The 25,328-nt window shown below is 43.9% G+C and overlaps 1 protein-coding gene across 4 annotated transcripts in view; it reads right to left on the reverse strand.

Moving 5' to 3' along the window:
• plxnb1b (plexin b1b) overlaps positions 1-24,158 on the reverse strand; it is a 245,154-nt gene extending 220,996 nt beyond the window's left edge. For 2 of the 4 annotated variants that reach the window (XM_059649799.1, XM_059649798.1), the window contains exon 1: positions 23,746-24,158. The gene's annotated coding sequence lies outside the window, so the exon portion shown is untranslated. Of the gene's footprint in view, positions 1-23,366; positions 23,476-23,745 lie in introns of those variants that run through there. The other 2 variants (XM_059649801.1, XM_059649800.1) reach the window with 2 other exon arrangements.
• Between the last annotated feature and the right edge of the window lie 1,170 nt (positions 24,159-25,328).

Below are 25,328 nucleotides of genomic sequence, written 5' to 3' on the forward strand. Positions count from 1 at the left end.
TCAATTTAAAGTTAATATATTAACTCTCTACCGCAGTAACTGGCCAGTAATTTCTGAACCATCTACAAACCCCAAAGGAGCAACAAGGCCAATCGCTTTCCTAGTTGAGCTAGAGAGATATAAAAGTGGCTTTGGGAGATCCCCACCACCACTTCCAGGTCATGACAGATATTGTATTACTGAATGTTAATGTGGCCCCAGGTGTTAATAACAGAAAGAAATACAGAAAATCATTCCTCATTTCAGGCCTGGGTACTACTCCCCTGGGGGAAAAACAAAATCAGAGAAGGCAGCCAGCTCCAATAAAAAAGGTGATGAGTAAGATCAGTTTACTGCCATAATAAACATTATTTGAGCACAGTGCCATGGGTTCGGTCAACAGTGCAGCGATGTAGAGTGAGCACTAGTGTCCGGATGGAGAACACCACATTTCAGTGTCTCTCGTTTTAACGTCAGTGGATAAGTTCTTAGGAGCCATTTTTGTTCTCTTGTCCTGAAAGAGAAATCTCATCGGACTGTGGGTGTGATCCTCAGCTCAAGGTGTCCAGGTGACCAACTCCCAGCTCAGATAGAGATAGAGATAGACATAGAGACAGAAGCTGCTCAAACATGGGGATGTATTAAAACTTAGCAGAGTTTCTTTTTGGATCACAGCTGTCCTCATCCCCTCGTTCTTGTGCCGACTGAAATACCAGAAAATCTTCATGGTCAACTTCATTATTGCCTAAAACCCTGTACCAGCCAACTATATTCAGGGAAAAAAAGAAAATCACTTGGAGAGGAAGGAGAACGAATGCCTAAAGAAAGAGGGATGGGGGTGGGGGACAGGAAATTGTTCTCAATTTAATCTTGGTTCAAAAATCAGCAACATTTGCTAAATTAGACAGTGTACAGATTTTGCAATGAATAAACCTAGCACCAGCACTGAATGCTTTTTTTTAAAAAAAAGAGAGCTCATAGCTGGTTAGCAATTTCCTTCAAATGCTTAGAGAGCAGTTAAAAGTCAACCACATTCCTGAGAGTTTGGAGTCCAACTTAAGTCACAGACCAAGTATGGCCTGAGGAACAGTCCTGACCCAAAACGTCAACTTTCCTGGTCCTCTGATGCTGCCTGGCCTGCTGTGCTCCTCCAGCTCCACACTACATTAAAAAAAAAAAAAAAAAAAAAAAAAAAAAAAAAAAAAAAAAAATCGCTGACTCCAGCATCTGCAGCTCTTGCTATCCCCAAGGATGGCAACATTCCTTCCTTTTAAAAGAAACAGATGGGTGTTTATGACAATCAATAGCTTTTTAATCAAATTCAAATCTCACCATCTGCCACAGTGGGATTTTAAGCCATGTCTCCAGAATGTTAGTGTGGAGTTCTGGATAGCTAGTCCAGTGATTCTATCCCTGCACAAGGCCAAACTCAAGTGTACAGCTTGGCATTATTACCAGCACACTGTGGCAATCTCTGCTGGAGGACGAAGACTCAAGCCATTTGTAGAAGTTCTCTTACTGTACCGAATGGTCAAAAATAGTGGACGCAAGATAAAAACAAGGTGAACTAAAAATAGAACTTAGAGAACAGAAACAAGCATATAAAATGGTATGGGACATCCTTCAAACTGAAATGCATAGAGGTCTCTCTGATCTTAAAGTGTAATATCCTACATTGTCATCTTCTGAGCTCCTACAGTCAGGAAAACCCTCCAAAAGCAGTTTGTACACACAGTCTGCTTGCCCAGCAGACTGTCACCAGATACATTTGTAAATTCATTCACAAACCCGACCCATCCATTCATTCATCCAGCTGCTTAAAAGACCTTTGTGAAAAATGGGTTTAAAAGAAACAAACTGCCCTTGCCAGTTCTAGTTCACAGGTACTCTGTCCTGGGTGGAATATGGTCTCAACAATCCAGGGTTACGTCCCCATTCTATACACAGTAAGCCATAGGCAGGGCAAAAATTCAAAAAGATCCTCAGACAGCAACTTGCAAACCCACGACCACTTCCATCCTAAAGGACAAGGGCAGCGGACATAAGGGAATGCCATCACCTTTAAGTTCCCCTCCAAGCCACTCATCATCCTGACTTGGAAATATATTGCCATACCTTCACTATCGCTAGGTCAAAATCCTGCAATTTCCTGGCATTGTGGGTCAACCCAAAGCAGGTGGACTGCAGCAGTTCAACACGACAGGTTGACACCACCTTCTCAAAGGCAACTAAGAACGGGCAATAAATGCTGGCCAGCCAGTGATACCCACATCTCTCAAACGAATAAACAAAAATACAACGGGCCTCAGCTTGACACAAGTAAAGGGAATTCAAAACAATTTTCAGTTTTGAATAATTATCCAGAGTTCTCAATGGATTTAGCAAAGTAAAAGCTGATGAAAGCTCAGAAATTAAGCTAGGTTGTGATGTCCAATGCAGTCAAATTGCCTGTTGCTTCTGAATTGAACTCATGAATGGCCCCTTTGATAAAATTATTAGGAGACATATTATTCATGGAAAAAGTCTCAAGCAACAGGCAACGCATGCGGGATCTAAAAAGGGAGAAACGAACACGCTACAAATTCTGGGGAGCAAGGGAGCAAAAAGAAAAAAAGTCAGCAGCTAGTTTATTACTGTGCAATCATGTGGGAAAACATTCTGATTACAGTGTCACCATGACAACAGATTACACTGTTTGAGCCTCCCTGAAGTCAGATTTTAATAAAATGTGATTTGCTTTTCCCCCTGTGTGGGGAACAAAGGTTGTATGGGTTGTTGGTAGCTCACAATTGAGGAATTGAGACTATTTGGCCTGCGAGACTTCAAATTCCCTTCATCAAATTTGAATGCTATTCAGTTAAGTGCAGCTGACCAAAACTCCACAACGTCAAGCTTCCAGGAAATGCATAAGTACGGGTTCACAACAGTTTCCCCCAACACATATCAGCTTGGGAGAAAATGAGAAGTGGTTACGGGGTTTAGGCTAATGTTCATGCATGAATTGAGTAGCTTCACTCACGGCAGCACACAAGTGGAAGGCTGCTGCACACAGGAAGCCTGTTACTAAGGGGGGTGGCAATCAATAATTGGCAGCTGAACCAGCAATTCAGCTGGAACTGGGTGGAGGTCAAGCCTTCGGTTGCCTGTCACCCCAAAACCCAATTAAACGTTCAACAGCAGTGTGGAGAGGGAGACCAAGGCAGGACAAGTTTTAGAGAAATTCAAAATGTTAAAAACAAAGTTACAATATTATTTTCTACTTTGCCACAAAAAGCTAGCATCCAAGTTTACCGGGTTATAGGGAAGGTGAATTAAATGTTGGCATTTATTTCAAAGGGACATTGGAAACAGTCCGGAGAGGGTTCACTGGGTTGATATCAGGATGGGAGGGACTGGTGTCCTATGAGGAGAGGTTGAGAAAGTTGGGCCTATACTCATTGGAATAAAGAAGGGAAGATGACTTTATTGAAACAGAGATTCTCAGGAGACTTGACAGGGTAGATGCAGAAAGATTGCGCCGTCTGTGAGGGACATCCAGGACTAGAGGGAATAATCTCAGAATAAAGAGATAGAATGTATCTGAAACAGGGATGAGGAGGCATTTCTTCTGAGGGTGATGCATGGAATTCTTTAACACAGACGGCTGTTGAAGCAGATTCATTAAGTACTGTCAGTGCTGAGATAGATAGATTACAAATCTATCAGTAAACGGGAATCAAGGGTAACAAGGGTGGGGGGAGGGGGCAGAAAGTGGAATGACCAATAAGATCAGCCCAAAGCCTCATTGAATGGCACAGCATACTTGACGGGCTGAATGGCCACTTCTGCTCCTACGTCTTATGGCCTTGGATTTAAAAAAATAATCTTTGGACTCGGAAAATAAACCAGCTTGTTGGTTAATAACTGGCCTCCTTTCAACACGTTCACAACATCTTTGTGAAAGGCAAGAGACAGGAACAGAAATTACAGCTTTGGGGGAGGTGGTGTCCTCATGTAATTAACATAATCCAGAAATCTAGATAACGTCCTGTGGAGCCAAGTTCAAATACCTGCCATGACAGAATTAGAAATTAATATTAAAAAAATTGTACTCAAGAGTCCAACGACAATCATGAGACTGTTATCAATTGTCATCAAAACTCATCCTGTTCACCAGTGTTCTCAAGGGAAGGAGATCCAATATCCTCATTGGGTTGGGCCTGCATGGGACTCCAGACCCAAAGCAGTGTGCATGTCTCAACGACCTTCTGGGGCAATTAGGGATGGGCAACAAATGCTGGCTTAGCCAGCAATGTCTACCTCCCGTGAAGGAATAAAAGAACAAGTTCATGCAGGTTTCACAGTTACCAAATTTTTAATTTCAAAAATAAACTCCATAAAAATATCTTTATTTTCATACATAGTCACTGAAACAGTTTGGTTCCGTGCAGTAGTATATGAACAAACAAACACTGGAGTTTAACTCTGTCCAAACAAAACCGAAGCATTTCTTGTTTGTACAGATAGTACTTACTTACATTTGAGGCATCGGAAGGGTCCAATAACTAAACAGACCTCCTGTTAGCTTCAGCAGAAAGACCTCAGACAGTGGTCTTTCCCCTCCCCACTGTGACTTGGTGGCAGCTGCCCCAAGTTTTAGTCCGTCCCTCAGCATGCAGTCCTGGACCTTGAAATGTGCCAGTCCGCAATACTCGATTCAGGTCAACTCCTTGTTCTGGAAGGCCAAGTTTGGGGTAAACCAGAGTGCCTTTCATCAAGTTGACGCTTCTACAGGCACAGTCAATGTTTGTCTGTGTGTATGATCCTGGGAACAGACTGTAGTAGACAGAGTCCTGCATCATGGAGCTGCCGGAGATGAATTTGGACAAAAACCACTGCATCTCCTCCCAGACCTCTTTTGCAAAGGCACATTCCAGTGGGAGATGTGACATTTCTTTGAGGGCAGCATGCAGTTGCACTGAGAGTCCAGGCCTGTGAAGGTGATCTCTTCTCACCACTAGCCAAGCGATATCTTGGTGCTTGTTGGAAAGCACTGGCGAGGAAACATTCTGCCAAATGACTTTAACAGTCTGCTTAGGGAACACGCCAACAGCACCCTCTCCTTCCCCCCCGCAGGATCTTGAGAATCTAGGTGGTGACCACTTCCTGGTAGAGTTGTGGTCAAAAGGTGTTTTCCTTCACAAATTTCTCCACAAAGGACAGGTGTTATGGACCAGTTCAACTACTTGGAACGTTCATTCCATGGCAACAAGGCCAGGCCCTTCCTTCGTAACACCAGGAACAAGTAGAATCTCAGTACACATGGTGTTTGCGTGCTAAGGGTCTATGTGCATCTTGATGCAGCTGCACACAAAAGGTGGGCATCAAGAGAAGGAGGGCAGTGTTGGGTACATTCTTCCCCCACTTATCCAGAGTTTTGTACATTGTGCTCCTGTGGACACTGTTCATCTTAGACCTCCAGCTGAAATGGGAGACGGTTCAGGTGACTGCAAGGCACAGGTTCTGGGAATGGGCCAGACGTGTGCCATGTACAGCAGAGTGCGCCTCACACCTAACTAGGTTTTTATTCACAATGGAGGGTGTGGTGCTCCAAAAGCCCAGTTTCTGCCTCACCTTGGTGATATGCTCCTCCCAAGTTTTTGTGCATGCCCCGGCCCCTCCGAACCATATTCCCAACAACTTCAGGCCATCTGCCTTGATAGTAGAGGGGATGAAGGATCAGTCAGCACCAAAAAGCATAGACTTGATTTTTACCTTGGCACCAAAAGGCCAGTTTGAACTGGACGCAGTTGCTCATGAGTCTGTGCACTGACAGTGGATCCGAGCGGAGGAGGCAACGTCATGCATGCTTTGAGCTGCAGGCCTCTGCTGCCTGGAACAGTAACCCTTTTCAGGCTCACATCCTTCCTGACAGACTTGGCAAAAGGTCTATACAACACACAAACAAGGCAGCAGAGAGAGGGGGTGGGGGGGGCAAGTCCTGCCTGACTTCGGATCTGATCGGGAAGCTTTCCGATTTCCACCCATTGAGTGAGACTGTATTGGCATAGAGCAGTTGGATCCAATTGCAGATTCTCTCCCCAAAGCCCATTCAGACAGCACATCCCACCTGAACAGGAGATATCCTGTCCCAGGAGAATGAAGCAGGCATCCAGCCCCCTACCTCATCCTGCACATAGGAGATTGTATCCCTGAGTGGGAGGTTCTCAAGGTGCTCTGTACAGCACCGATTCATTAATTGCCAACATCCAAGACTAACAAGATCATTTGAGTTGATGCCAAACAATAAAATGCAAACCCCTGATAGTCTTGTAGCTTACACAGAATGATACAGTTCGCACACTAATCTAGCGGACAGATAAACATCAGTAAACAATCCAGAATAAGTTATAACCAACAGAATTCAACATCAAAGAATTAGGCACATGCACATTATACATTGAACACATACAAACACACAAGCAGTGCACATGTACAGTTGCTGTAATGGCACAAGCTCTTATCCAGCTCCTACTGGCAGATTCCATTGCAGTTTAGATCGGACCTCTTTATTTACACTAGATATTAACCACAATGTGTGCGCCTAGGGCAAACGGAGAGCAGAGAGGCTGCAAAACACTGCTCGATGTGTGTCCACTCAAACGAGTAAATGCCTCAAGATTGTTGGTGGCTAAACTCCTTCAGATCAATGAAGGAAGTTTGGCTGCAAAACCAAGCAGTCAGGATATTATTTGAATGTTTGCGCTGTCATTTCAACTGAGGACTAAAAATCTCATCTTCTTCTGTGAAGGGGAGCAGGAGAGTTTGACCCAGCTAACAAATACTTCCTTTGCAAAACCTTCACCCCTTCCTACCTATCCTGTCCCACTTGCATCAGTCACTTACTCTGCAAGCCCACTGAAGGGCAGCTCAAGAGGGAATCTCAGCCTCTGAGAAGACTATTGCCCACTTTCCAACTGGATGCATAGCCCAGTAATGATAAAAAATACCCAGTATCTCAGCATTGGTGACAAATCTTCCTCCAGGGAATTACAAAGCTGCAGAGCAAGGGTCAGACTAAAGGCCCTTCCTCCCAAGACACCACCTCAAATTAATACTTCAGTGAAGTTAAAACAAAAAAGCCCCACACATTTCTTTCTGGCTTCTCACACACCCTTCCCCGATGACATGGTCATTCTGTAGTCATTAGCCACACGCCAGTAGAACAGTAATGTAATTTGGTAGAGGCAGGACAAAGAAGGGGACAGGTTGAGGCCAGAGTTAAACCAATTTTTTTTTTTAAAAGCAAACGTTGAGATGCAACCCTTGTGAAATCTACTCATCCTTCGCCATAGGATCCGAGATCAAAGATGGGAAACATTAGAGTGGAATTAAGACAGCCACCTGCTTAGCTCAGTTATGTGTTGTTCAATACCTTTACTGCTGAATCACACAGTGTTGTTCATTCAATTAACTTTCAAACACACTTCACACATTCTGTTCAATGAAATACGTCCTCACTAGCGTTACCAAGCATAAACAAAGACAAAACTTTACCAAGCTTATTTCAACAATAGCACGTTTAACATGAGCAAAAATAAAAGCATCCTCGGTATTTCGCAGGGCGTGCGCAAAGAAAAAGTACGTTAACCAAATCACAAAAGGAGTTGACCCAAAGTTTGGTTGAAGAGATCAGTTTTCAGGTGCATCTTAAGGGAAGGAAAAGTAGAGGGAGAGGTGGTGTAGGGAGTGAGGTTCATAGTTCGGAGTCTAGGCAATTGAAAACACGGCCAATGGTAAAGCGATGGTAGAATGGTGTATAGTTTCAGTCTTCGGTGAGAAAGAACGTACTGGCACTGGAAGGAGGCTCACTTGGTGGATTCTGGAGTTGAAAGGGTTAGCTTATGAGGATCAATTGAGTAGACTAACTATACTCATTGGAATACAGAAGGCTGCGGGGGATCTTATTGAAATTATGAAGGGAATAGATAAGATGGAAGCAGAGAGGTTGTTTCCACTGCCGGAGTAAAATTATAATAAGGGGGCATAGCCTCAAAATAAGGGGGGGCAGATTTAGGACAGAGCAGAGGACAAATTCCTTCACCCAAAGGGTCATGATTCTGTGGCATTCCCTGCCCAGTGAAGCAATTGAGGCTACCTCATTGAATGCTTTTAAGGCAAAAATAGATTTTTGAACATAATGGAATTAAGGGTTATGGTCAGCGGACGGGTAGGTGGAGCTGAATCCATGAAAAAGATCAGCCATGATCTTACTGAATGGCGAAGCAAGCTCAACGGGCCAGATGGCCTACTCCTGATCCTCCTACTTGTGCTCTATTACAATCAGGAATGCTCAGGAAGCCAGAATTGGATTGCTGCAAATGCCTCAGTAAGGATCGCAATTTTCTTCCCCCAGGTTCATCTGTCTACATGGGATTGACAGCGTTTTAACAGATATTTTGCCAGAGTGCTGGCTTTTCAACAAGCATCAAATGACTTCACAGTGCATTAATCCTGTGGGTCAACATTCAGCACGTGATGGGTGAGGAAACAGACTGGCAGGGACAAGCTGGTGGGGACAGAAGAAGGTAGAAATACAAGAGCTGAAGTTTTTGGTTATTACTTATTGGTGGTGGTCTATGTGCATTAAGCTGTGACAATACACCCCCAACCTCATGCCCCACTTCAAAGAGCCAGCCAACATTAACTGAAATAACTGACAAGTTCTAAATTCTCATGATGCAGGCATAGTCTAGAATAAGTCAGTAACTTAAGTCGCAGAAAATTGAAGATTTATCTCCGCACTGAGTTGTACAAATATATGAACTGTGACCTTGCGAGAAATCACACACAGCTGTTAATTCTCAAACTAGATGTCGTGTCACACATGACTGTTCAGGAGTCACATTTTTCACATTCTAGACTAGTAACAGGAGTTTGCTACTTAAACTGCAGTTGAAATAACATTGGATCCTGTTTGACATGTTCCTAAACAGGCCATCCAGCTTCACGTCTTAATTTAAAGAATCAGCTAGACGGTGGCTGGTTTATTGGTCTCAACATCATTTTTCGGCATTATCCACGCATCTATTGATATTTATAAACCTATTGACGTCCATCTTGAAGGAGAGTGCTTCTGTCACCCTCTGGGTGATAGAATCCCAAAGATTCAAAATCCTCTGAAGTGGAGAAATGCCTCCTCACCTCAGCCTGAAATGGCTTACACTTATTCTGAGGCCATATTCCCAGTTCTAGACTACTCACTGAGGGGGGCACCTTCCTGTACCTACCCAGAAAATTCCAGAATTTTCTACGCATCAGTTAGGTCATCTCCCAGGGGAGGGCTGTGGCGCAGTGCAGACATGAAAACCCTACACCACACCCACAGATAGCGTGTCACGGCTCCACTTTGCTCAACAACAGTTGAATGGTTGTGCTCAACAACCCCAATGTTTCCACATGGTGCGAAAATAGAAACATTTCCAGGGCCAGAGAGAAATAATGGGAGGGGCCAATTGAAAATCTCTGTCAAACGAGCAAGCTCAAGGGAGGGTATCCCAAATTCTATGACACCCTCAAGAAAGGGTTAGATTAAAGGGAGCCGGCCCAGAAGAGATCTTAGTGAGGGTTATCCACAAGTGAAAAAAAACACCACAATTACAGCCATCCAAACAGCAGCTCATGCCCTTACCTAAATACTGGAGCCTGGTGTTAAAACTGTAACAGCCAATCAGCAAAAAACACAACACTGAAGCCTAATCTGTATTTGCCAAAAACAGCTTCGATTGGTACGAAATGTTACACTCTCCTTTTAGTTCTCCGAGATGTGGGCATCACTGGCAACGGCAGCATTTCTTGCCCATCATATTTACCCTCAAGAATATGGTTGTGGTACTGGAGGCCATCTAGCGCAGGTACTCTCACTGCTGTCATGAGGGGAGTTCGGGGTTCTTTCTTCTTAAACCCAGTGACAGTGAAGGAATGGTGTTTTGGTCCCAAATCAGGATAATGTAAAGTTTGGAGGGGAATTTACAGGTCGTGTTTGCATCCATGCATCTGCTGCCTTGATCCTCGTCAGGAATCAGACGACAGCAGTTTATTGTCCAACAGGTTTATTTGAAAATCACAAGATTTTGAAGCACGGTCACTTTGCATAATGAAAGAGCTTGGCTCCAAACAAACCTGTTGGACTATAAGTGATAATGGGAACTGCAGATGCTGGAGAATCCAAGATAATAAAATGTGAGGTGGGATGAACACAGCAGGCCAAGCAGCACCTCAGGAGCACAAAAGCTGACGTTTCAGGTCTAGACCCTTCATGTTGGGCTATAAACCTGGTGTCGTCTGATTTCTGACCTTGTCCACCCCAGTCCAATATGGCACCTCCACATTGTGGCCTTGATCCTTTGGCAGGGGGTGGGGGTGGGGTGCTGGGGTGGATGGATGACGCAGGTTTGGCAAGGCCCCTTTGAGCAGTTACTGCAGTACATCTTGTAGATGGCACACAGCGCTGACACTATACATGGGTGGGTTGGGAGGGAAAGCAAATGCTGAAGCTGGAAGGGATGACAATCAAACAGATGGCGTTGAGCTTCGACTGCTGTCGAAGCTGCATTCATACAAGCACCACACTCCAGAACGGTGCCTTGGGGACATACGCTGGGAAGTCAGGAGCTGATTTACTCCAACAGTCAGTCATTCTCTGCCATTTGTACAACTGGCACTTGCTACTATCTAAAACGAGCACGGCCAAGCCACCACCAAAAACCAATGGGACACAACAGATCAATTTAATGTCCACCTTCAATGCCTCTGCCCCTTTTCTCCCCCCTCCACATTTGGTAAAGGTTTGCTCACTGGCATGTTTTCTGTGAAATACCAAAGCTTTCCCCCCCGCTCCATCCCAGTAGGCCGCAGGTCACCACCCACCAAACCTCCTGGATACAACAGCCTTTCTATCCTGCATCCACTCAAGCCAGCTCAACTTCAGCTTTTAAATGTTGCGACAAACCCAAGCAGCGCTCTTACAGTCAAAGCTGTTCAAAATAATGACTAGGCAGCACCTGTTCCAGGCGTGAAGGGTTTGCGCTCACTTTTCTTACCCCCCAACCAAGCATTCTGAAATTTTCCAAAGCCCTTGGCCCAGCTTCCTGACTGACCTCAGCCAGGCTCGCTGCATCAAAAATCTTCTATCGGCTTTCAGTGATTCACAAAGATCCACTCTAACCCTCCAGTGCATTTTCCCCTTCGGGGAATTTAAATCATGTCTCTGGGGACATTTTTAGTCACCCAGGGCAATACATTGATCCTGAAAACATTTCACTGACAGCACTGTCTCTGATCTGTGTGGAGAAAGCTCATCCCAGCCTAGATACTGGCAGTGCTCCCAGGTATGAAAGGATGTGGGTGGAACACGCCAGGGAGTGGGGGATTGGCCAAAGCTCTCGTTCTTTCTTCTGGTTCACAAATTGGCTTCCACATTTTTGTACAACTGCACATCCAAAAGTACTTCCTTGGCTGTGATGTGCTTGGACGCATCTTCAGAGGTTCTGAGAGGCGTCAGCCAAATGCAAGAGTTTTGTTATTCAATATCTAATGACATATGCTGGAGATTGAAGTTTCCACACAGGCATCCAGTCAGGACAGGATCAAACTTGACAACATCAAGCGACTGATTGTGGAGTTTATGTTCAGGCTTCCTGGAAAATGTGGCATTTGTATGGGCCATGAGAGGGCTCCAAGGGCCATGAAGCACATCCCACAATGCATGCAGTTTCAGACAAGGGAAAATAAAAAGAACACATGCAGCCATAATCTCCCACAGCATGAATGCTAATTTATTCATTCACATATTCTGGACATTCTTTGCTTGGCCTGCATTTATTGCTCAGCTCTAACTGCTCAACAAGGTGGTGATGAGCCACCTTATTGAACTGTTGCAGTCCACGTGGGGTGGATAAATCCACAGTGCTATTGAGGGGAGGAGGCTCCAGTGACAATGAAGAACCAGCAACTTTGAAGCGACCTTGCACAGGCGGTAATCCCATGTATCTTTCTCAGTCCTCGCAAGCCGTAGATTTTGGTTTGGAAGGTGCCGTTAAAGATGGTTCATGATAGCAAACTCTGCTGCCACTGTCCAACAGTGGTACAGCAATTGGTTTATGAAGATGGCATTAATCAAATTGGAAAAAAATAGAGTGCAGAAGAAATCTACAAGGATGCTGCCAGGACTCAAGGGACTGAGTTACGGGGGAAGAATTTTGTCCAGCTAGGACTTTTGTCATTTGAGCATAGGCGGCTTGGGTCAGGGTGTGGGAGGGTGGTGGTGGAACCTTATAACTGGAAAAGATCACGAGAGGCACGGATTAGGGTGAATGCACTCAGTCTTTTTCCCAGGGTTGCGGATCAGTTTAAGATGAGAGGGAATAGAATACATGGGAACCCGAGGGGCAACGTTTTGTTTTTTTTAAATTAAAAAAAAAAATCACAGGGCGGTATGCATACGGAATAACCTGCCGGCAGAAGCAGTTGAGGCAGGTACATTTACAACATTTAAAAAGGCATTTGAACAAATTAATGGATAGCAAAGGTTTTAGAAGGAGATAGGCCATGTGCAAGGAAATGAGCTTAGCGTAGATGGGCATTTAGGTCAGCATGGACCAGTTTGGGCCAAAAGGCCTAGCACCGTTCTATAGGACTGACTCTAAACAGATCGCTTTTTCCTGAACAACGTTGAGTTTCCGAGTGTGCTGTTGAAGCTGCAGCTATTGAGTTAAGTGGAGACTTTTCCAACACACTACTAACTTGTGCCTTGTAGAGGACGGACAGGTTTTCAGGTCACAAGAGGTGCCTAACTCTCCATAGAAATCCCAATTTTTGACTTGTTCTTACAGTCACAGTATTTATGAGTGCTTCAGTTTCTGTCAATGGTAGCCCTTAGGATGTCAGTAGGGGGGGATTCAGCAATAGTAATGTAACTGAATGATAAAGGTGAATGGTTGGATTTTCATTTGTTGATCTAGCACGCCAATCATGGAAATGAATCCTTTCCCAGTTTACTCAATTTTTGAAGTATTCTTATGAGGGGGGTTGGGAAAGTGCAATATTTTCTAGGACCAGGAAAATAGTGTCAAAATCCTATGAATTATACACACGTGCATAATGAGTTTGATATTGTCAAAATCTGTGTGCATGTGTGTGCGCGAGAGGGAGGGAGGGAGGGAGGGAGGGAGGGAGGGAGGGAGGGAGGGAGGGAGGGAGGGAGGGAGGGAGGGAGGGAGGGAGGGAGGGAGGGAGGGAGGGAGGGAGGGAGGGAGGGAGATCTCTCACACCCGCACAAATCATCAACCAGGTCTCCTAATAAACACAACTATTTGATTATCAAATCAAAAAATCCCATTGTTGGTTAACATACAGTGATTTGGAAGTATAGATGCTTCTCCCCAAAACACCCATATTGTTCAGAAAGAAGGGAGGGGTGGTGGGGAGAAGATTTCTTTTCAGATTAGCTGTTTGACAAATAAAGTAACTGGCCAATGTGTTATTCTTGAAGGCAAAAAAGGATAAACATAGGACACTGAAGTCTGTTGCTCTGATGTTCTGGTACATGTGATCGTGATCAAGTCACAAACAGTTGTTTGAGATCCTGCTAGCTTTCAGAAGAACAAATAGTTTTCACCCCAAATTCAACAAAAGGATAACTAAATGTGAGGCTGGATGAACACAGCAGGTCAAGCAGCATCTCAGGAGCACAAAAGCTGGCGTTTCGGGCCTAGACCCTTCAGAGAGGGGGATGGGTTTTGCTTTTCAGGATTGGGAAAGAGCAGCTAGGCAACTTTATTTTAAAAGCAGGCTTTCCTCCAAATAAACCAAATAAAACAGGAGCCTCCCCAAATCAGTCACTATTCAAACCTGCTGGAGCAGAGGTCTACAGCAATGCAAACAGCTATCAGCAGGCATATGATTTAGTGGAAGCCTAGTTTAAAAATACTGCAATGATGTCTTAAACCGTTCCAGGTATTTCCAGAAAAATTGAAATCAATCCATCTTCCACATTCCTTCAAAATACAATTAAACATAAACCATCTTAGTAACATTACCAACTGCAGCTGAGCTGTAATGCAGACACTCGTCACACACTTATCAATGGTGAGTTCAATCAAACACATGCAACTATTTATTTCAGTGCATGTCACTTGCTAGACTGGAGATCAGTCCACCATCCAGGTGGATGTTGACGGCTCACAGACAAGTTACACTGATGCAAACCAATAATCTTGGGTCAAACCCCAGCCTGTAATAAATTGTAATCTGCATCAATAGAGACATGCAAAAGATACCACGAGGGAGGGAAAGGGAAAAGAAAATTCAGCCAAGCTTTCTGCTCCTCACCCCTGATGCCTATTGTTGCAGCCAAATAAGTGGATGAGCTCTCACTGAGGTTATTAAGGATAGCTGGCAGTTGACAGAACACTATGCAGTATAGGTACAACAGGCCGAGTGGCCTGATATTGCGTTGTACCCTGGCTTGATCTCACAGACGTTGTGATAAAGACAACAGGAGAAAATTGAAGACAAAAGAACTGTCAGTTTCAGTCAGCACAGCACTCTCTGAACACAGCCAGCTGCTTTGTCTAGTGTATTTTATGCTGGTACAAATAAGTCATGGTTTCATGAATCAGTCTGGTCTGAAATACCATGAGTGCATAAATCGGTACAGATTAAATGTCACTTTGCAATAGTCAAGATCCTTCATGATGAAGTAAGTGGTCACTAATAAGCTCTTTTGCCTGGGAGGTTTTATTATAGGGCAATTTCAGTGCTCAAACCCTGCATCAGAAGATCACAGCTCTTCACAGGGACCATCTGGAGATTTCAATGGATTTGGAATCTGGTAGTGAGAGCACATGAGATGTTAATGAATTAAAATTCAGAGAGAGAGATAGAAAGTATGAATATTTCAAAAGTCAGTCTGCCAGAGGCTCTTTCTACAAGGACTTGGACAGCAGCTTAAAATGAATGGCAATACAATGCCCTTAAATTCCTGTCACCATCTTCCATGTTGATTCTATTTCCAAAAGGCAAATAAAAAAAGAACGAACTGCGGATGCTGTAAATCAGGAAGCAAAACAGAAATTGCTGGAAAAGCTCAGCAGGACTAGCAGCATCTGTGAAGGAAAAAAAACAGAGTTAACATTTCATCCTCTGCTGAGGAAGGGTCACCGGCCCCGAAACGTTAACTCTGTTTTCTCCTTCACAGATGCTACCAGACCTGCTGAGCTTTTCCAGCAACTTCTGTTTTGTTTCCTGTTTCTAAAGGTGACTCTGATGTCACCCTGCATCATACAGCAGGCCCTTAAATTGAAGGCATTGCTCCTGAGAGTTCAGTCACTGCCACACAACAACTGCTGGGACAAGAGCACTCCCCTAACGGAGTCCATTCTTGAACTTCCCTCGCTTTAGAGTAAAGCTCATGGACTCAATTTCTAAACTCTGCATGATACAGCTGGTAGTGAAAGATCATCATGCAACAAATGGCTACAACCCAGTCCAATCCTCCAATAATGTACTGACTCGAACGCACCATTTCTGACACCTTGACCTTGAGGCACAGCAAACTGGAGAGAGTGACTCCCACTTGCACAGAGAAGTAATTTTAAACACTGCACAAAACATGCGTTTTATTCTAACTAAATTGCCTTTCCTCTCAACTTTCTTGCAAAATTCGATAGTGTCAAAATGCAAACATTTGCCACAATGTCAAAGTGTGCAGCACACAATACCAACGTAATCTGGTTTTTAAAAACCTGGTGTATTGTTGGCCACTACACCCAACAAGTCAATGTAGCTCCGACACTAACTGTAAAAAGCAGAAGTAAGCCATTGGGCCCTTTCAGGCTGCGCTGATATTCAATTAGATCATAGCTGGACTGATACTCATCAACTCAGTTTTCCCTCCTTTTCCTCCATAAGCCTTGATTTTCTTACTGCTTTAAAAAAAAAGCCCAGCTTTGAATATATTAAAATAGCCCAGCCTCGGCAACCCTCTGCAAGCAAGATTCCACATAATCATTACACACAGGGAAGAAATTGTTGCTCATCTGAAATTATGCAACCCCTAACTTTGAGATCATGCCCTCTGGTCCTCCTCGACTTACCCCCAAGGGGATAATAACTTCCCAGCATCTACCCTGTCAAGCCCCCACCCCACCAAGAACCCAATGTATTTCAATGTCAAGAAGCTTGAACACCATTTAGGACAAAGCAACTTGCTTGATTGGCACCACATCCACAAACACCAGCTCCCTCCAAAACTGACAGGCAGTGGCAGCAGTACGTACCAACTACAAGATTCAGTGCAGCAATTCACAAAGGCTTTTTTCAGCAGCACCTTCCAAGCCTGCAACTTCTACCATCCTGAAGGACAAGGGCAGCACCATCATGGTAACGCTGCCCAAGTATGCTCCTCTCCAACACACCCACCACCCGGCTTGGAAATATTTTGGCATCCCTTCACTATTAGTGGGGCAAAACCCTCAACCTCCCTTACCTACAGAACTGTACGACTTACCTGTTGTGATCCACGTATGGTAGGTACAGAGGTTGGCGTGCCATCACTTTCTCACAGGCAGCTAGACAGAGCAATAAAATGCCAACCTAGCCAGCCGCACGCACATCACACACACATGAATTAATAAGCTGCTATGGTAAAGAGGTCTTCATTGTTAATTGCTGGAACTACAAAAGAAGGGAGTAGGCTTTGCAAATGGAGCAGCTACTTCCAAAATAAGAATTCAATTCCAGCCTAGACTGTAATGATGTCTCTTCCCATTGAGTTTGGGCACAGTTGGCAGAAAACTTTAAACTCCAAGGTGTCAATATTGCTTAGTGCAGTGCTTCCCAAAGTGACCACGTACAATGGCTCAGATTTTGACAGACCCTAGAGCGAGAAGTCAGCAGGGGGTGGGTAGGGTTGATCAATGGAGGAAAAAGGGCTAAAACACCCACGATTTGATGGGCCATGGTTGCCTCAGTAACTAGGCCTCAGAACATACAATTAAGCCACACCCACTGAAAAACAAAAAAATCTTTGAGGGAACCTCACAGCTACAGAGACTTAGATGGAGCTCACCTCTGCCCATTGAGGAAGCATTGGGCATGGCGCAGGTACCAGCTTAGTAACAGAAACAAGGCCCAAACCACCATTGTCCATAAATACCATTATATCAAGAAAGCACATGTTGGGAGTCAGCATACACATTATCATGATAGTCTGAAGATACCTTTTATATCAAGGGTCCAAGGACATTTGGTGTTTAAAGTTATAGCAAAGCAACCTGCATGTGTCAATCACATATACATGGTAGGGTTTAGTCATAGTATCAGTGAAAACTTGACTCGGATAACAGGCCTGGGAAACTTTCCTCACGAGGCAATGAGCCAGCCAAGCATTGATAATAAGCCACTCCATACATCGGTGTGCTCACAATCAGGGCAGTATTTCACAAAGCAACTGCAACACACTGATGCACTCAATCACAACCCTCCCAGCTGACCTGACAGGAACCTTGAACAGGCATATTAGCAACATGTGAAAGCCTGGGTGTGGCCAACCAAATGCCATAGTAGGACCATTGGGAAGGGTGCCAACTCTGCCAAGAGGCACCCATGGAGAGCCGATTACCTGACACTAGATCATGAGGTGCCTAATCACATGACCAAGCGTGCATCCTTGTCCTTTTAAAGATGAAAGTTGCATCCCTATTAGCCACAAGAGATTAATAAAATTCACAGAATTTTTGAAAGAGTTGGGAACATGACCTTTACAGAAAACAGCATCTACAGTCTTCAACTTCCTTCAAAGTTTGTGTAGAAAGTGCTTCATGTCTGTTTAGTTAAAAATACAATGTATTTTTTTTGTTCGCTACTACGCCACTTCAAATGGAGGTGGGCAGAGACATTCTGTACAGCTGCAGAGCCTTGTTGCTTTTTATGATCCAACTCCACACCCACCACCACAAAAACCTTCAAATCCACTCCTCCCCCTACTCCTGAGTCAAGCCAAGTACATCAGGATTAAAACAGAAAATCCCAGCCTCTAAATAATCAGTGTGTATACAACACTCCTCCATAGTCTAATTCCCAGCACTAATTCATGTTTTAATCATTCTGTCTGCACAGCAAAAACAACTTTCAAAGAGAAAGCTTTCCCCATTTGCTGGGAGTCTGAGCTGAATAGACTGTCCTGAAAATAAGAGGAGACTGTGTGCAACTTCAAACAAAACAGGAATTAAATAAAAGCACTCACTACCTTCGGGGGATGAAATTATCTTTTAACAAGGGAGTGAGAGAATTTCTGTGTCTCCTCATAATTGATGATCTGTTAACAATATGCTTTTTCTAAAAGGAAAAAGTAAACCGAGGATCCATGGCTTCAAAATGCGTATAAGTAATGATGAAGAAGAAAAAAGGAGCCGCTATTTAGAATTTTTTGCCTCATCTTTCCTGGACCGAGGGGGCTGGGTTCAAATGCCACCGGCTCCAAAGGTGTGCAACAACATTTCTGAACTGATTAATCTATTTTTCTAATTAATCATCTTAAAAAACATATTTACCACCAAGAGTGTAGTGATTGTGTGGTACCATGGTAATGTCCATTCCTCTGCATAAGAGGAGCATGTGTACATGCCTGTCTTACTCCAGGGCCGTGTAATAACCTCAATGGGCCAATGAGGAAAACATATAGAGATCAGGGTTCACCAATGCATATACAGTGCCCTAATGTCCTTGTCTTTCAATCAAGAGACCATGTTTGAGTCCCACCTGCTTCAGGAGGTGTGCACTCGCAATTTAGATTAAAAATAAAATCGGTCAAGTTGTAAGTGCGGTATCTTGCTGGCTCAAGAAGAGGCTAATTGTGAGCAAGACGGCTAGGTCAATTAAGGGTCAGACTGGCTAACTCTTCCACAGAAAAAGGACACAACAATCAACGAGTAGGATCTACATAAAAAAAGGGAAAGTTTCTCAGCACTGAGGAGAATTTTATTCTTTCCTTCAACATTCGCAATCACACTAGTGAGGGCCTGGTCTCAGCACTGGCACATACCAACATTACACCCCTCTTAGTCCAGCAGGTAAGACTCTCCAAGGCTAATGTCGCTTTTGTGATGTTATTTAAGATGAACGTGAACCCAATGAATTGCTATTATACTGTGCCCAGAATTCAACTTTTCTATCAAAGAGCTGGGTGAGCTATTATTGAGTGCTCCGAGATATTTGAAGACTTCACTGCCACTTCAATCCACATACTAGAGAACAGGAAAGTCAACCGTTTTACCAGATTAATAACAAAATTTGACACAATTTTCAAGCATATTTGTTAGCTTAGCTTGTTTTTATGCGCTATTTCCTCTAGTGCCACGTCTACACAGCACTCGGCTTGTCTAGAACCATATAGGCCACTAATCTGGGTGGAAGGACCTCTCATACTAACTTGCATTAACATTAAAAATTTTGCAACCTCTTGTGTATAGTCATCAGAAAAGACATCAGAGAAATTCTGGATATGGTGTCATTCAAGCACAATACTAGAGCAAAGCTTTAGTGCCGCTGTATTATAGACATGGCTCAGATAAATGACAAAACACAAAAAGAGCCTCTCAGACAGAGATTGAAATCCACATGCATTCCAGTTGCGTCTCTGTATTCTTGGCATCCTTCCGCCCACAGAATGACCAACCCAATTACAATTCCCACATTATGGTATCAGTGTAGCTTTTGGGTATTTCACAGTTTATTGCCTGCCCTTACTCTCAGTACATCTGGTCACATTACTTTTTATTGCTTGCCATAATTCCTTGCTCATCTGATTACACATCATGGCAGTTCTGAGGATTGCCGAGTCCTGAGCTCAAATCAGTGCCCTCCGGTTTGATCCCTGGCATCCCTTTAACATTAAACGAGTATATATGGAGCTGAGATCTTAGCATGCAGTCGGCTTTTTGTAAGTAGGAGTCCCCGCCCTTTTTCAGTGGATTGATTTATTTTGTTGACTTCAAATTAAAGGGTGCCAAAGGACTCAAGTGCATTTAAACATTACAGATACATTGTCATGGAAGAAAGGAAGGATGAGACAAAGATGAAGAAAAACTGATGAGGGTTTTCTTTCCTACAATTCTTATTTGAACCCTTCTAAAATTTCCTCAGGTTTAATTAATTGATATTAAGTAGTACTTACCAGGTGATTTGACTGATGTTTAAGTATAGGGATGTTACACTGTCTAAAAAAAAACTTAACACTATGCCCAGTAACATTAATAATCAATCCACAAATAAAGGCAAGACTGATTACGACACAAACACACAATCACCACAGCACAGCTCTGTATTAGATAGTCGTAACACAGGACACAAAGGTCCTGTGGACATTCACAGATTAAATCATCTTTTAAAAATGCAAGGTACTTCAGCAATTTGTTTAATAAGTCACTGAAGAGACTGCAATTCTCAGATTCCATCAGACCATTTGTATCATATACGTAAATGAGATAAACAGCACAATTAAAAAATTTAAACAAATTTACAATACCATTCTAAAGAAAGCTACGAATTATTAAAATCAAACTAAATCACACAACTTCAGTGATCAGGAAAATGAAGAAACAAGGAGGGACGGTTTCTTTATGATACATGAAAGGCCTCAACAGACTACACCCAGTAGTCAAACACAGACTACAGCATAAAGTTCACGTCATGACTTGCATCTGCAAACTTAAATTCTCTTACAGCACTCTAATCATGAACACGGACAGTTAAGTTAAAATTTACTGAGTCACAGTACTAATTTGAACAATTCAGTCCATGTGCGGCATCTGTCGCAAAGTAGGCACAAGACATTTTGCCAGCAGGTACAATCCAAATCACTCACTAACAGACAAAAGGATTTGCAGGGTGGTCAGGCTCAACTTTGTTAATTCCCTGGTTTTCTCTCATCATCTTCTCCTTCAGGCACAGCCACTCCCATTAGGGTACAGTCCCACATATTTGTCATCCACCTTAGCTCAGCAGCCTTAACTTGTTAAGTTTGACTGTTTCTCTCAATCTCTGGGAAGGCATCACACAGGAGTACGAGCCTGTTCAACAGGGCCTGTGGATCCTTATGCATCTTCCCATTTTAAAGTGGAACACCCCACACAGTAGGGATCCAGTCTCACCTTTGTTTTAAAAAAAATAGCCAAGTTATACCTCCAGCAACCAAGATGCCTACACGTGTGTATAACCAACATAAACAGCACTCTGGTAAACAAATCAAAGAGGAGAGATTTAATGACAGAGTCAAAATGCAAACAATCATTCTCGGAATGCCATAAATTTGAGGGGCATCCATGCCATAAATTCCTCAATCCCTGATCACTGGGGGCACATGTAAACTCTGGACATGGCACATTCTTTTCTGGCCCCACATCAAGGACAGATATTTGACAGCAGATGGAGAAAGTACAATCTGGGGTTCCCCAAATAATTCATGGGAAAATTGGTCAGGCTCAACTCCTGGCCTGTTAGATCATCACAGCTGGGACGGTGGGACAAGTTGTACAGTTTGTCAAGACATTGAGGGAGCCTGTGCTGGAGATCCTACTGCCGGTTACACAGCAGCCGTCCCCAACCACCATACAGTCAGGCTTTCAGACACAGATCAAGGGTTAGCTTGGCTGCGTTGTCCTCTATCTTTGCAGGCAGCTTGCCATTATCTAAAGGGGCGACACAGTGGTTAGCACTGCTGCCTCGGAGCCAGGGACCTGGGTTCAATTCCAGCCCCGAGAGACCGTCCGAGGAGTTTGCACATTCTCCCCGTGTCTGCATGTGTTTCCTCTGGTTTCCTCCCACAGTCCAAAGATGTGCAGGTTAGGTGGATTGGCCATGCTAAATTGCCCATAGTGTTCAGGGAGGTATAGATTAGGTGGGTTATGGAGGGATTGGTCTGGTCTGGGTGGGATGCTGTGGTGGGGTCGGTGTGGACTTGTTGGGCCAAATGACCTGTTTCCACACTGTAGGGATTCTATGAGAGAACAACATAGCCATGACAGTCATTCCTAGCATGTCTGACTGATCTCAGGAAACAGTACAGCGGTAAGAAAAAATTATGCCATCCTGTGATGACGTAGAGGGAAGAAAACTGAATGGAAGAACATCTGATATGGATTCAACCTCACCTTCTCTTCCCCATTTTCCAGTCAGTTTACAACTACAGTGGGTGTTTTCGAAACAGTATAAAGTGAACAGAAATGGGGGCAATTCTCAGGTAGATCTTCCAAATTACTGGAGTTTCCAATCTCAGATGCACTGCCTGTGAATGTACATAACACCTTTCCACGTTAAGAAAAAAAGGGGAGGGAGTAATGAAAGAATGACCCAAGTGGATGAAAGGAGAGTGGGAGTGAGGAGGCATAAAATTTGGGGTGTGGCACGATTTACAGGAAGTCGAAGGAAGAGAGGGGGGGGGGGGTCAGAGAGTGGAGCAGTGTTAAAAGAGCTGAGAGAGGAGGGAAAATAATTCAGTCGTTCGTGAACATAACAGTGTACAGCAAAACATCAGCACTAAACAATTGCAAAGTTTACATCCACACAACTTTAAAAGAAACAAATTTGAAGGGGGAAAAAAATCAAGCAGCTGGCTGAGATTGCTTCACACAGAGAGGGTGGTGAACAAGTGGAACAGATGTTTGGGAGTCATTGCAGGAGGACAATGTTGGCAAATTCAAAAGAGAGAGAATAAAGATAGATATCTGGCAGTGAAAACAATCGAGACTACACGAGAGTGTAGCAGAACAGGGTACAGATGGACTCACTGACCTCTCCAATATGCCCAATCGGTTGTTAGGAAAACAATGTGGTTCCATGTCATGTACAATAAATGCAAAGCAATGCTCCAGAAGCCCTGAAGTAGCAACACCGCGGGAATAGAAAGACTAGGGTGTCAGGGAAATCATACCTTCCCATTCCTCAGAACCACGCCGCAATAAAGAGAAGCGAACCTTTAAACGATCAGTTTCACGAGTAGCTGCAGGTGTTACAGCTGTCAGAAACCGTTTAAAACAAAAGAACTAGCTCCGTCTTATCAATCAGCCTTAATTCTTGACAGTGCCCCATTATGACAGAGTTCAGAAATGCAGGGACATCAGCTTTACTTGGGAAAAAGTCCTACTTTTGTTTTTTTTCTTAAAAACACAAACCAAAACTTTTTTTTTGGGGGGGGGGCGTGGTGTGTGGGAGACCACATCTTGTTGCCCCTTACAATATACACAGAGTTAACAGTTTTCTAACCAATAGACTTCAGGCTCAGTCTCCCGGCATTTCGCGTTCAATCCGTTCCCCCACACCCCACCCGACTCCCCACCCCCAGCCCTTACCCTTTTAAAAGAAAAGTTGCCCCCTTGCAATGTGAGGGCTCCAGTGACCCAGAGGAGAAGCCTCGCGAAAAGAACAGCTGTCGCTGAGTGTCCACAGTGAATGGTCTCCCCAACCCCCCTCAAGCACTGACTGTCCCATCCATCTCCCACCCCTCCCCTCGCTGCTACTATCCATTCACCTCAAATAAAGCCAGAACAAAAGAACTCAACTATTCCCCCCCCCCACCCCCCGCCACCTTTAAAGTGGCCAGGAAAGCAACAAGCTGCTATTCCTTTCCAGAAAACAGCAGGGTAGAAATAAAGATTTCGCTTCTTAAAAAAATGTATACAATTCCTATCGCTCCTTGATAAACGAACAGTGATCCATTTGTCTGCTTACCTTGAAAAGTTTCTCTTTATCTTTTAAAAGCCTCAGACTTTTTTTGCTTGTGCTTCACACAGCAGTAACAGGAGTCCCAGAGCCGATCAGACCTTAATCCACTGTAGAGCTCAGAATTCTGGGCTTGATACACCAGCAAAATTTAATTCCAAGGACTTTCTGCGCTGCACCAGGACCTTGCTGCACAGGATGAAGTTTGATTTTTAGTTTTCCCTCGCCCTCTCTACTCAGTTGGTCGGGTTGGCACTGTGTGTGTGTGAGAGAGAGAGAGAGAGAAGAAAGCTTCCTTGTACGGCTATGAGCAGCCTGCTGTTTTCGGACTCGCTCCCAGTTCACATGCACTTAATGAATCTCTTTCATATTGTAAGCAGCGCGCTGTGAGATCACATGCACTGCGTATCACAAACACACAGGCGGACATCCTCTTAAAGAGTAAGACCTGCCCAACAGATGACATCATTCTCGTAACACCCCCACTCGAGACTTAAAAGGGCAACGATCCACTGCTCCAGCCCACTTCTATCTCACCGATTTTGTGCAAATACGCCGCAATCACCGCTGTTGTGAAACTTTCACCAGATACCAGATGCTAAATAAAATGTTATCGGCACTTTGGTCAGCAAAGTTTCAATCATTCCTGTGACAGACAGGCAGTCAATTCTGCTTCAGAGACAATCAGTACTGACACAATGAATTACACAGTTTATGACGGTATTGATATGGACAGGGTCAGGAGTGGTATCATCAGTCCTGTTATTGATAGTCCATGGAAGTACAGTCTGTCTTGTTATATATGCTATTACAATTGTGCAGTCAGTCATGCTATAAATACAGGTCTGAGTTTATGTTACAGCACAGCAGGAACCGTTTAACTTGTCCTGATGGTGCCAGTTCTCACAGCCCTGCAACTCATTTTTCTCCTGATATTTACCCAATCTTTTTGGAAGGCTTCCATTGAATCTACCTCCAGCGCGGTCTCAGTCAGGATTTTGCAGACCATAACCACTCACTGTACACTTCTTGCCAGTTCTGAGTTTGCTGCGTGTGTTGAACCAGACCTCTCTGGTTGCGACTGTTCTGTCAATCCAAACCTCCCTCAGACTTTGAGAATCTCTCTATCAAAACTTCTTCCCTATTCTTTTCACTTCCAAGGAGAACACTCCCAGATTTTCCAAGGTTTCCGCATATCTGAAGTTTCTCATCCCTGGAACAATTCTCCTGAGCTTGCTTTGTTTAATCTCTAATGTCTTCTCATCTCAAAGTTTTTAACTTAGGCCCTGTCCGCCCAAGCCTGGATTATTAATATACTTCAAGACATGTTGTGGAGGTGCTGGTGTTGGACTGGGGTGAACAAGGTCAGGAATCACACAACACCAGGTTATAGTCCAACAGGGTTAGTTTAAAAAACACAAGCTTTCGTAGCCTTGCTCCTTCTTCTGGTGTTAGTGATAGAGGTAGAATCAGACGCAGAATTTATATGTACCACTGAGGGAGCAGTGGATATGCCAACACTAAATCCCTGGAATCCCACTATAAACTTCTACCTACTCTGAAAAACAACCATTCACCACATCTCTCCAGTC

Source organism: Stegostoma tigrinum, chromosome 11 (assembly GCF_030684315.1).
Source record: "Stegostoma tigrinum isolate sSteTig4 chromosome 11, sSteTig4.hap1, whole genome shotgun sequence".
NCBI classification, from domain to species: domain Eukaryota; kingdom Metazoa; phylum Chordata; class Chondrichthyes; order Orectolobiformes; family Stegostomatidae; genus Stegostoma; species Stegostoma tigrinum.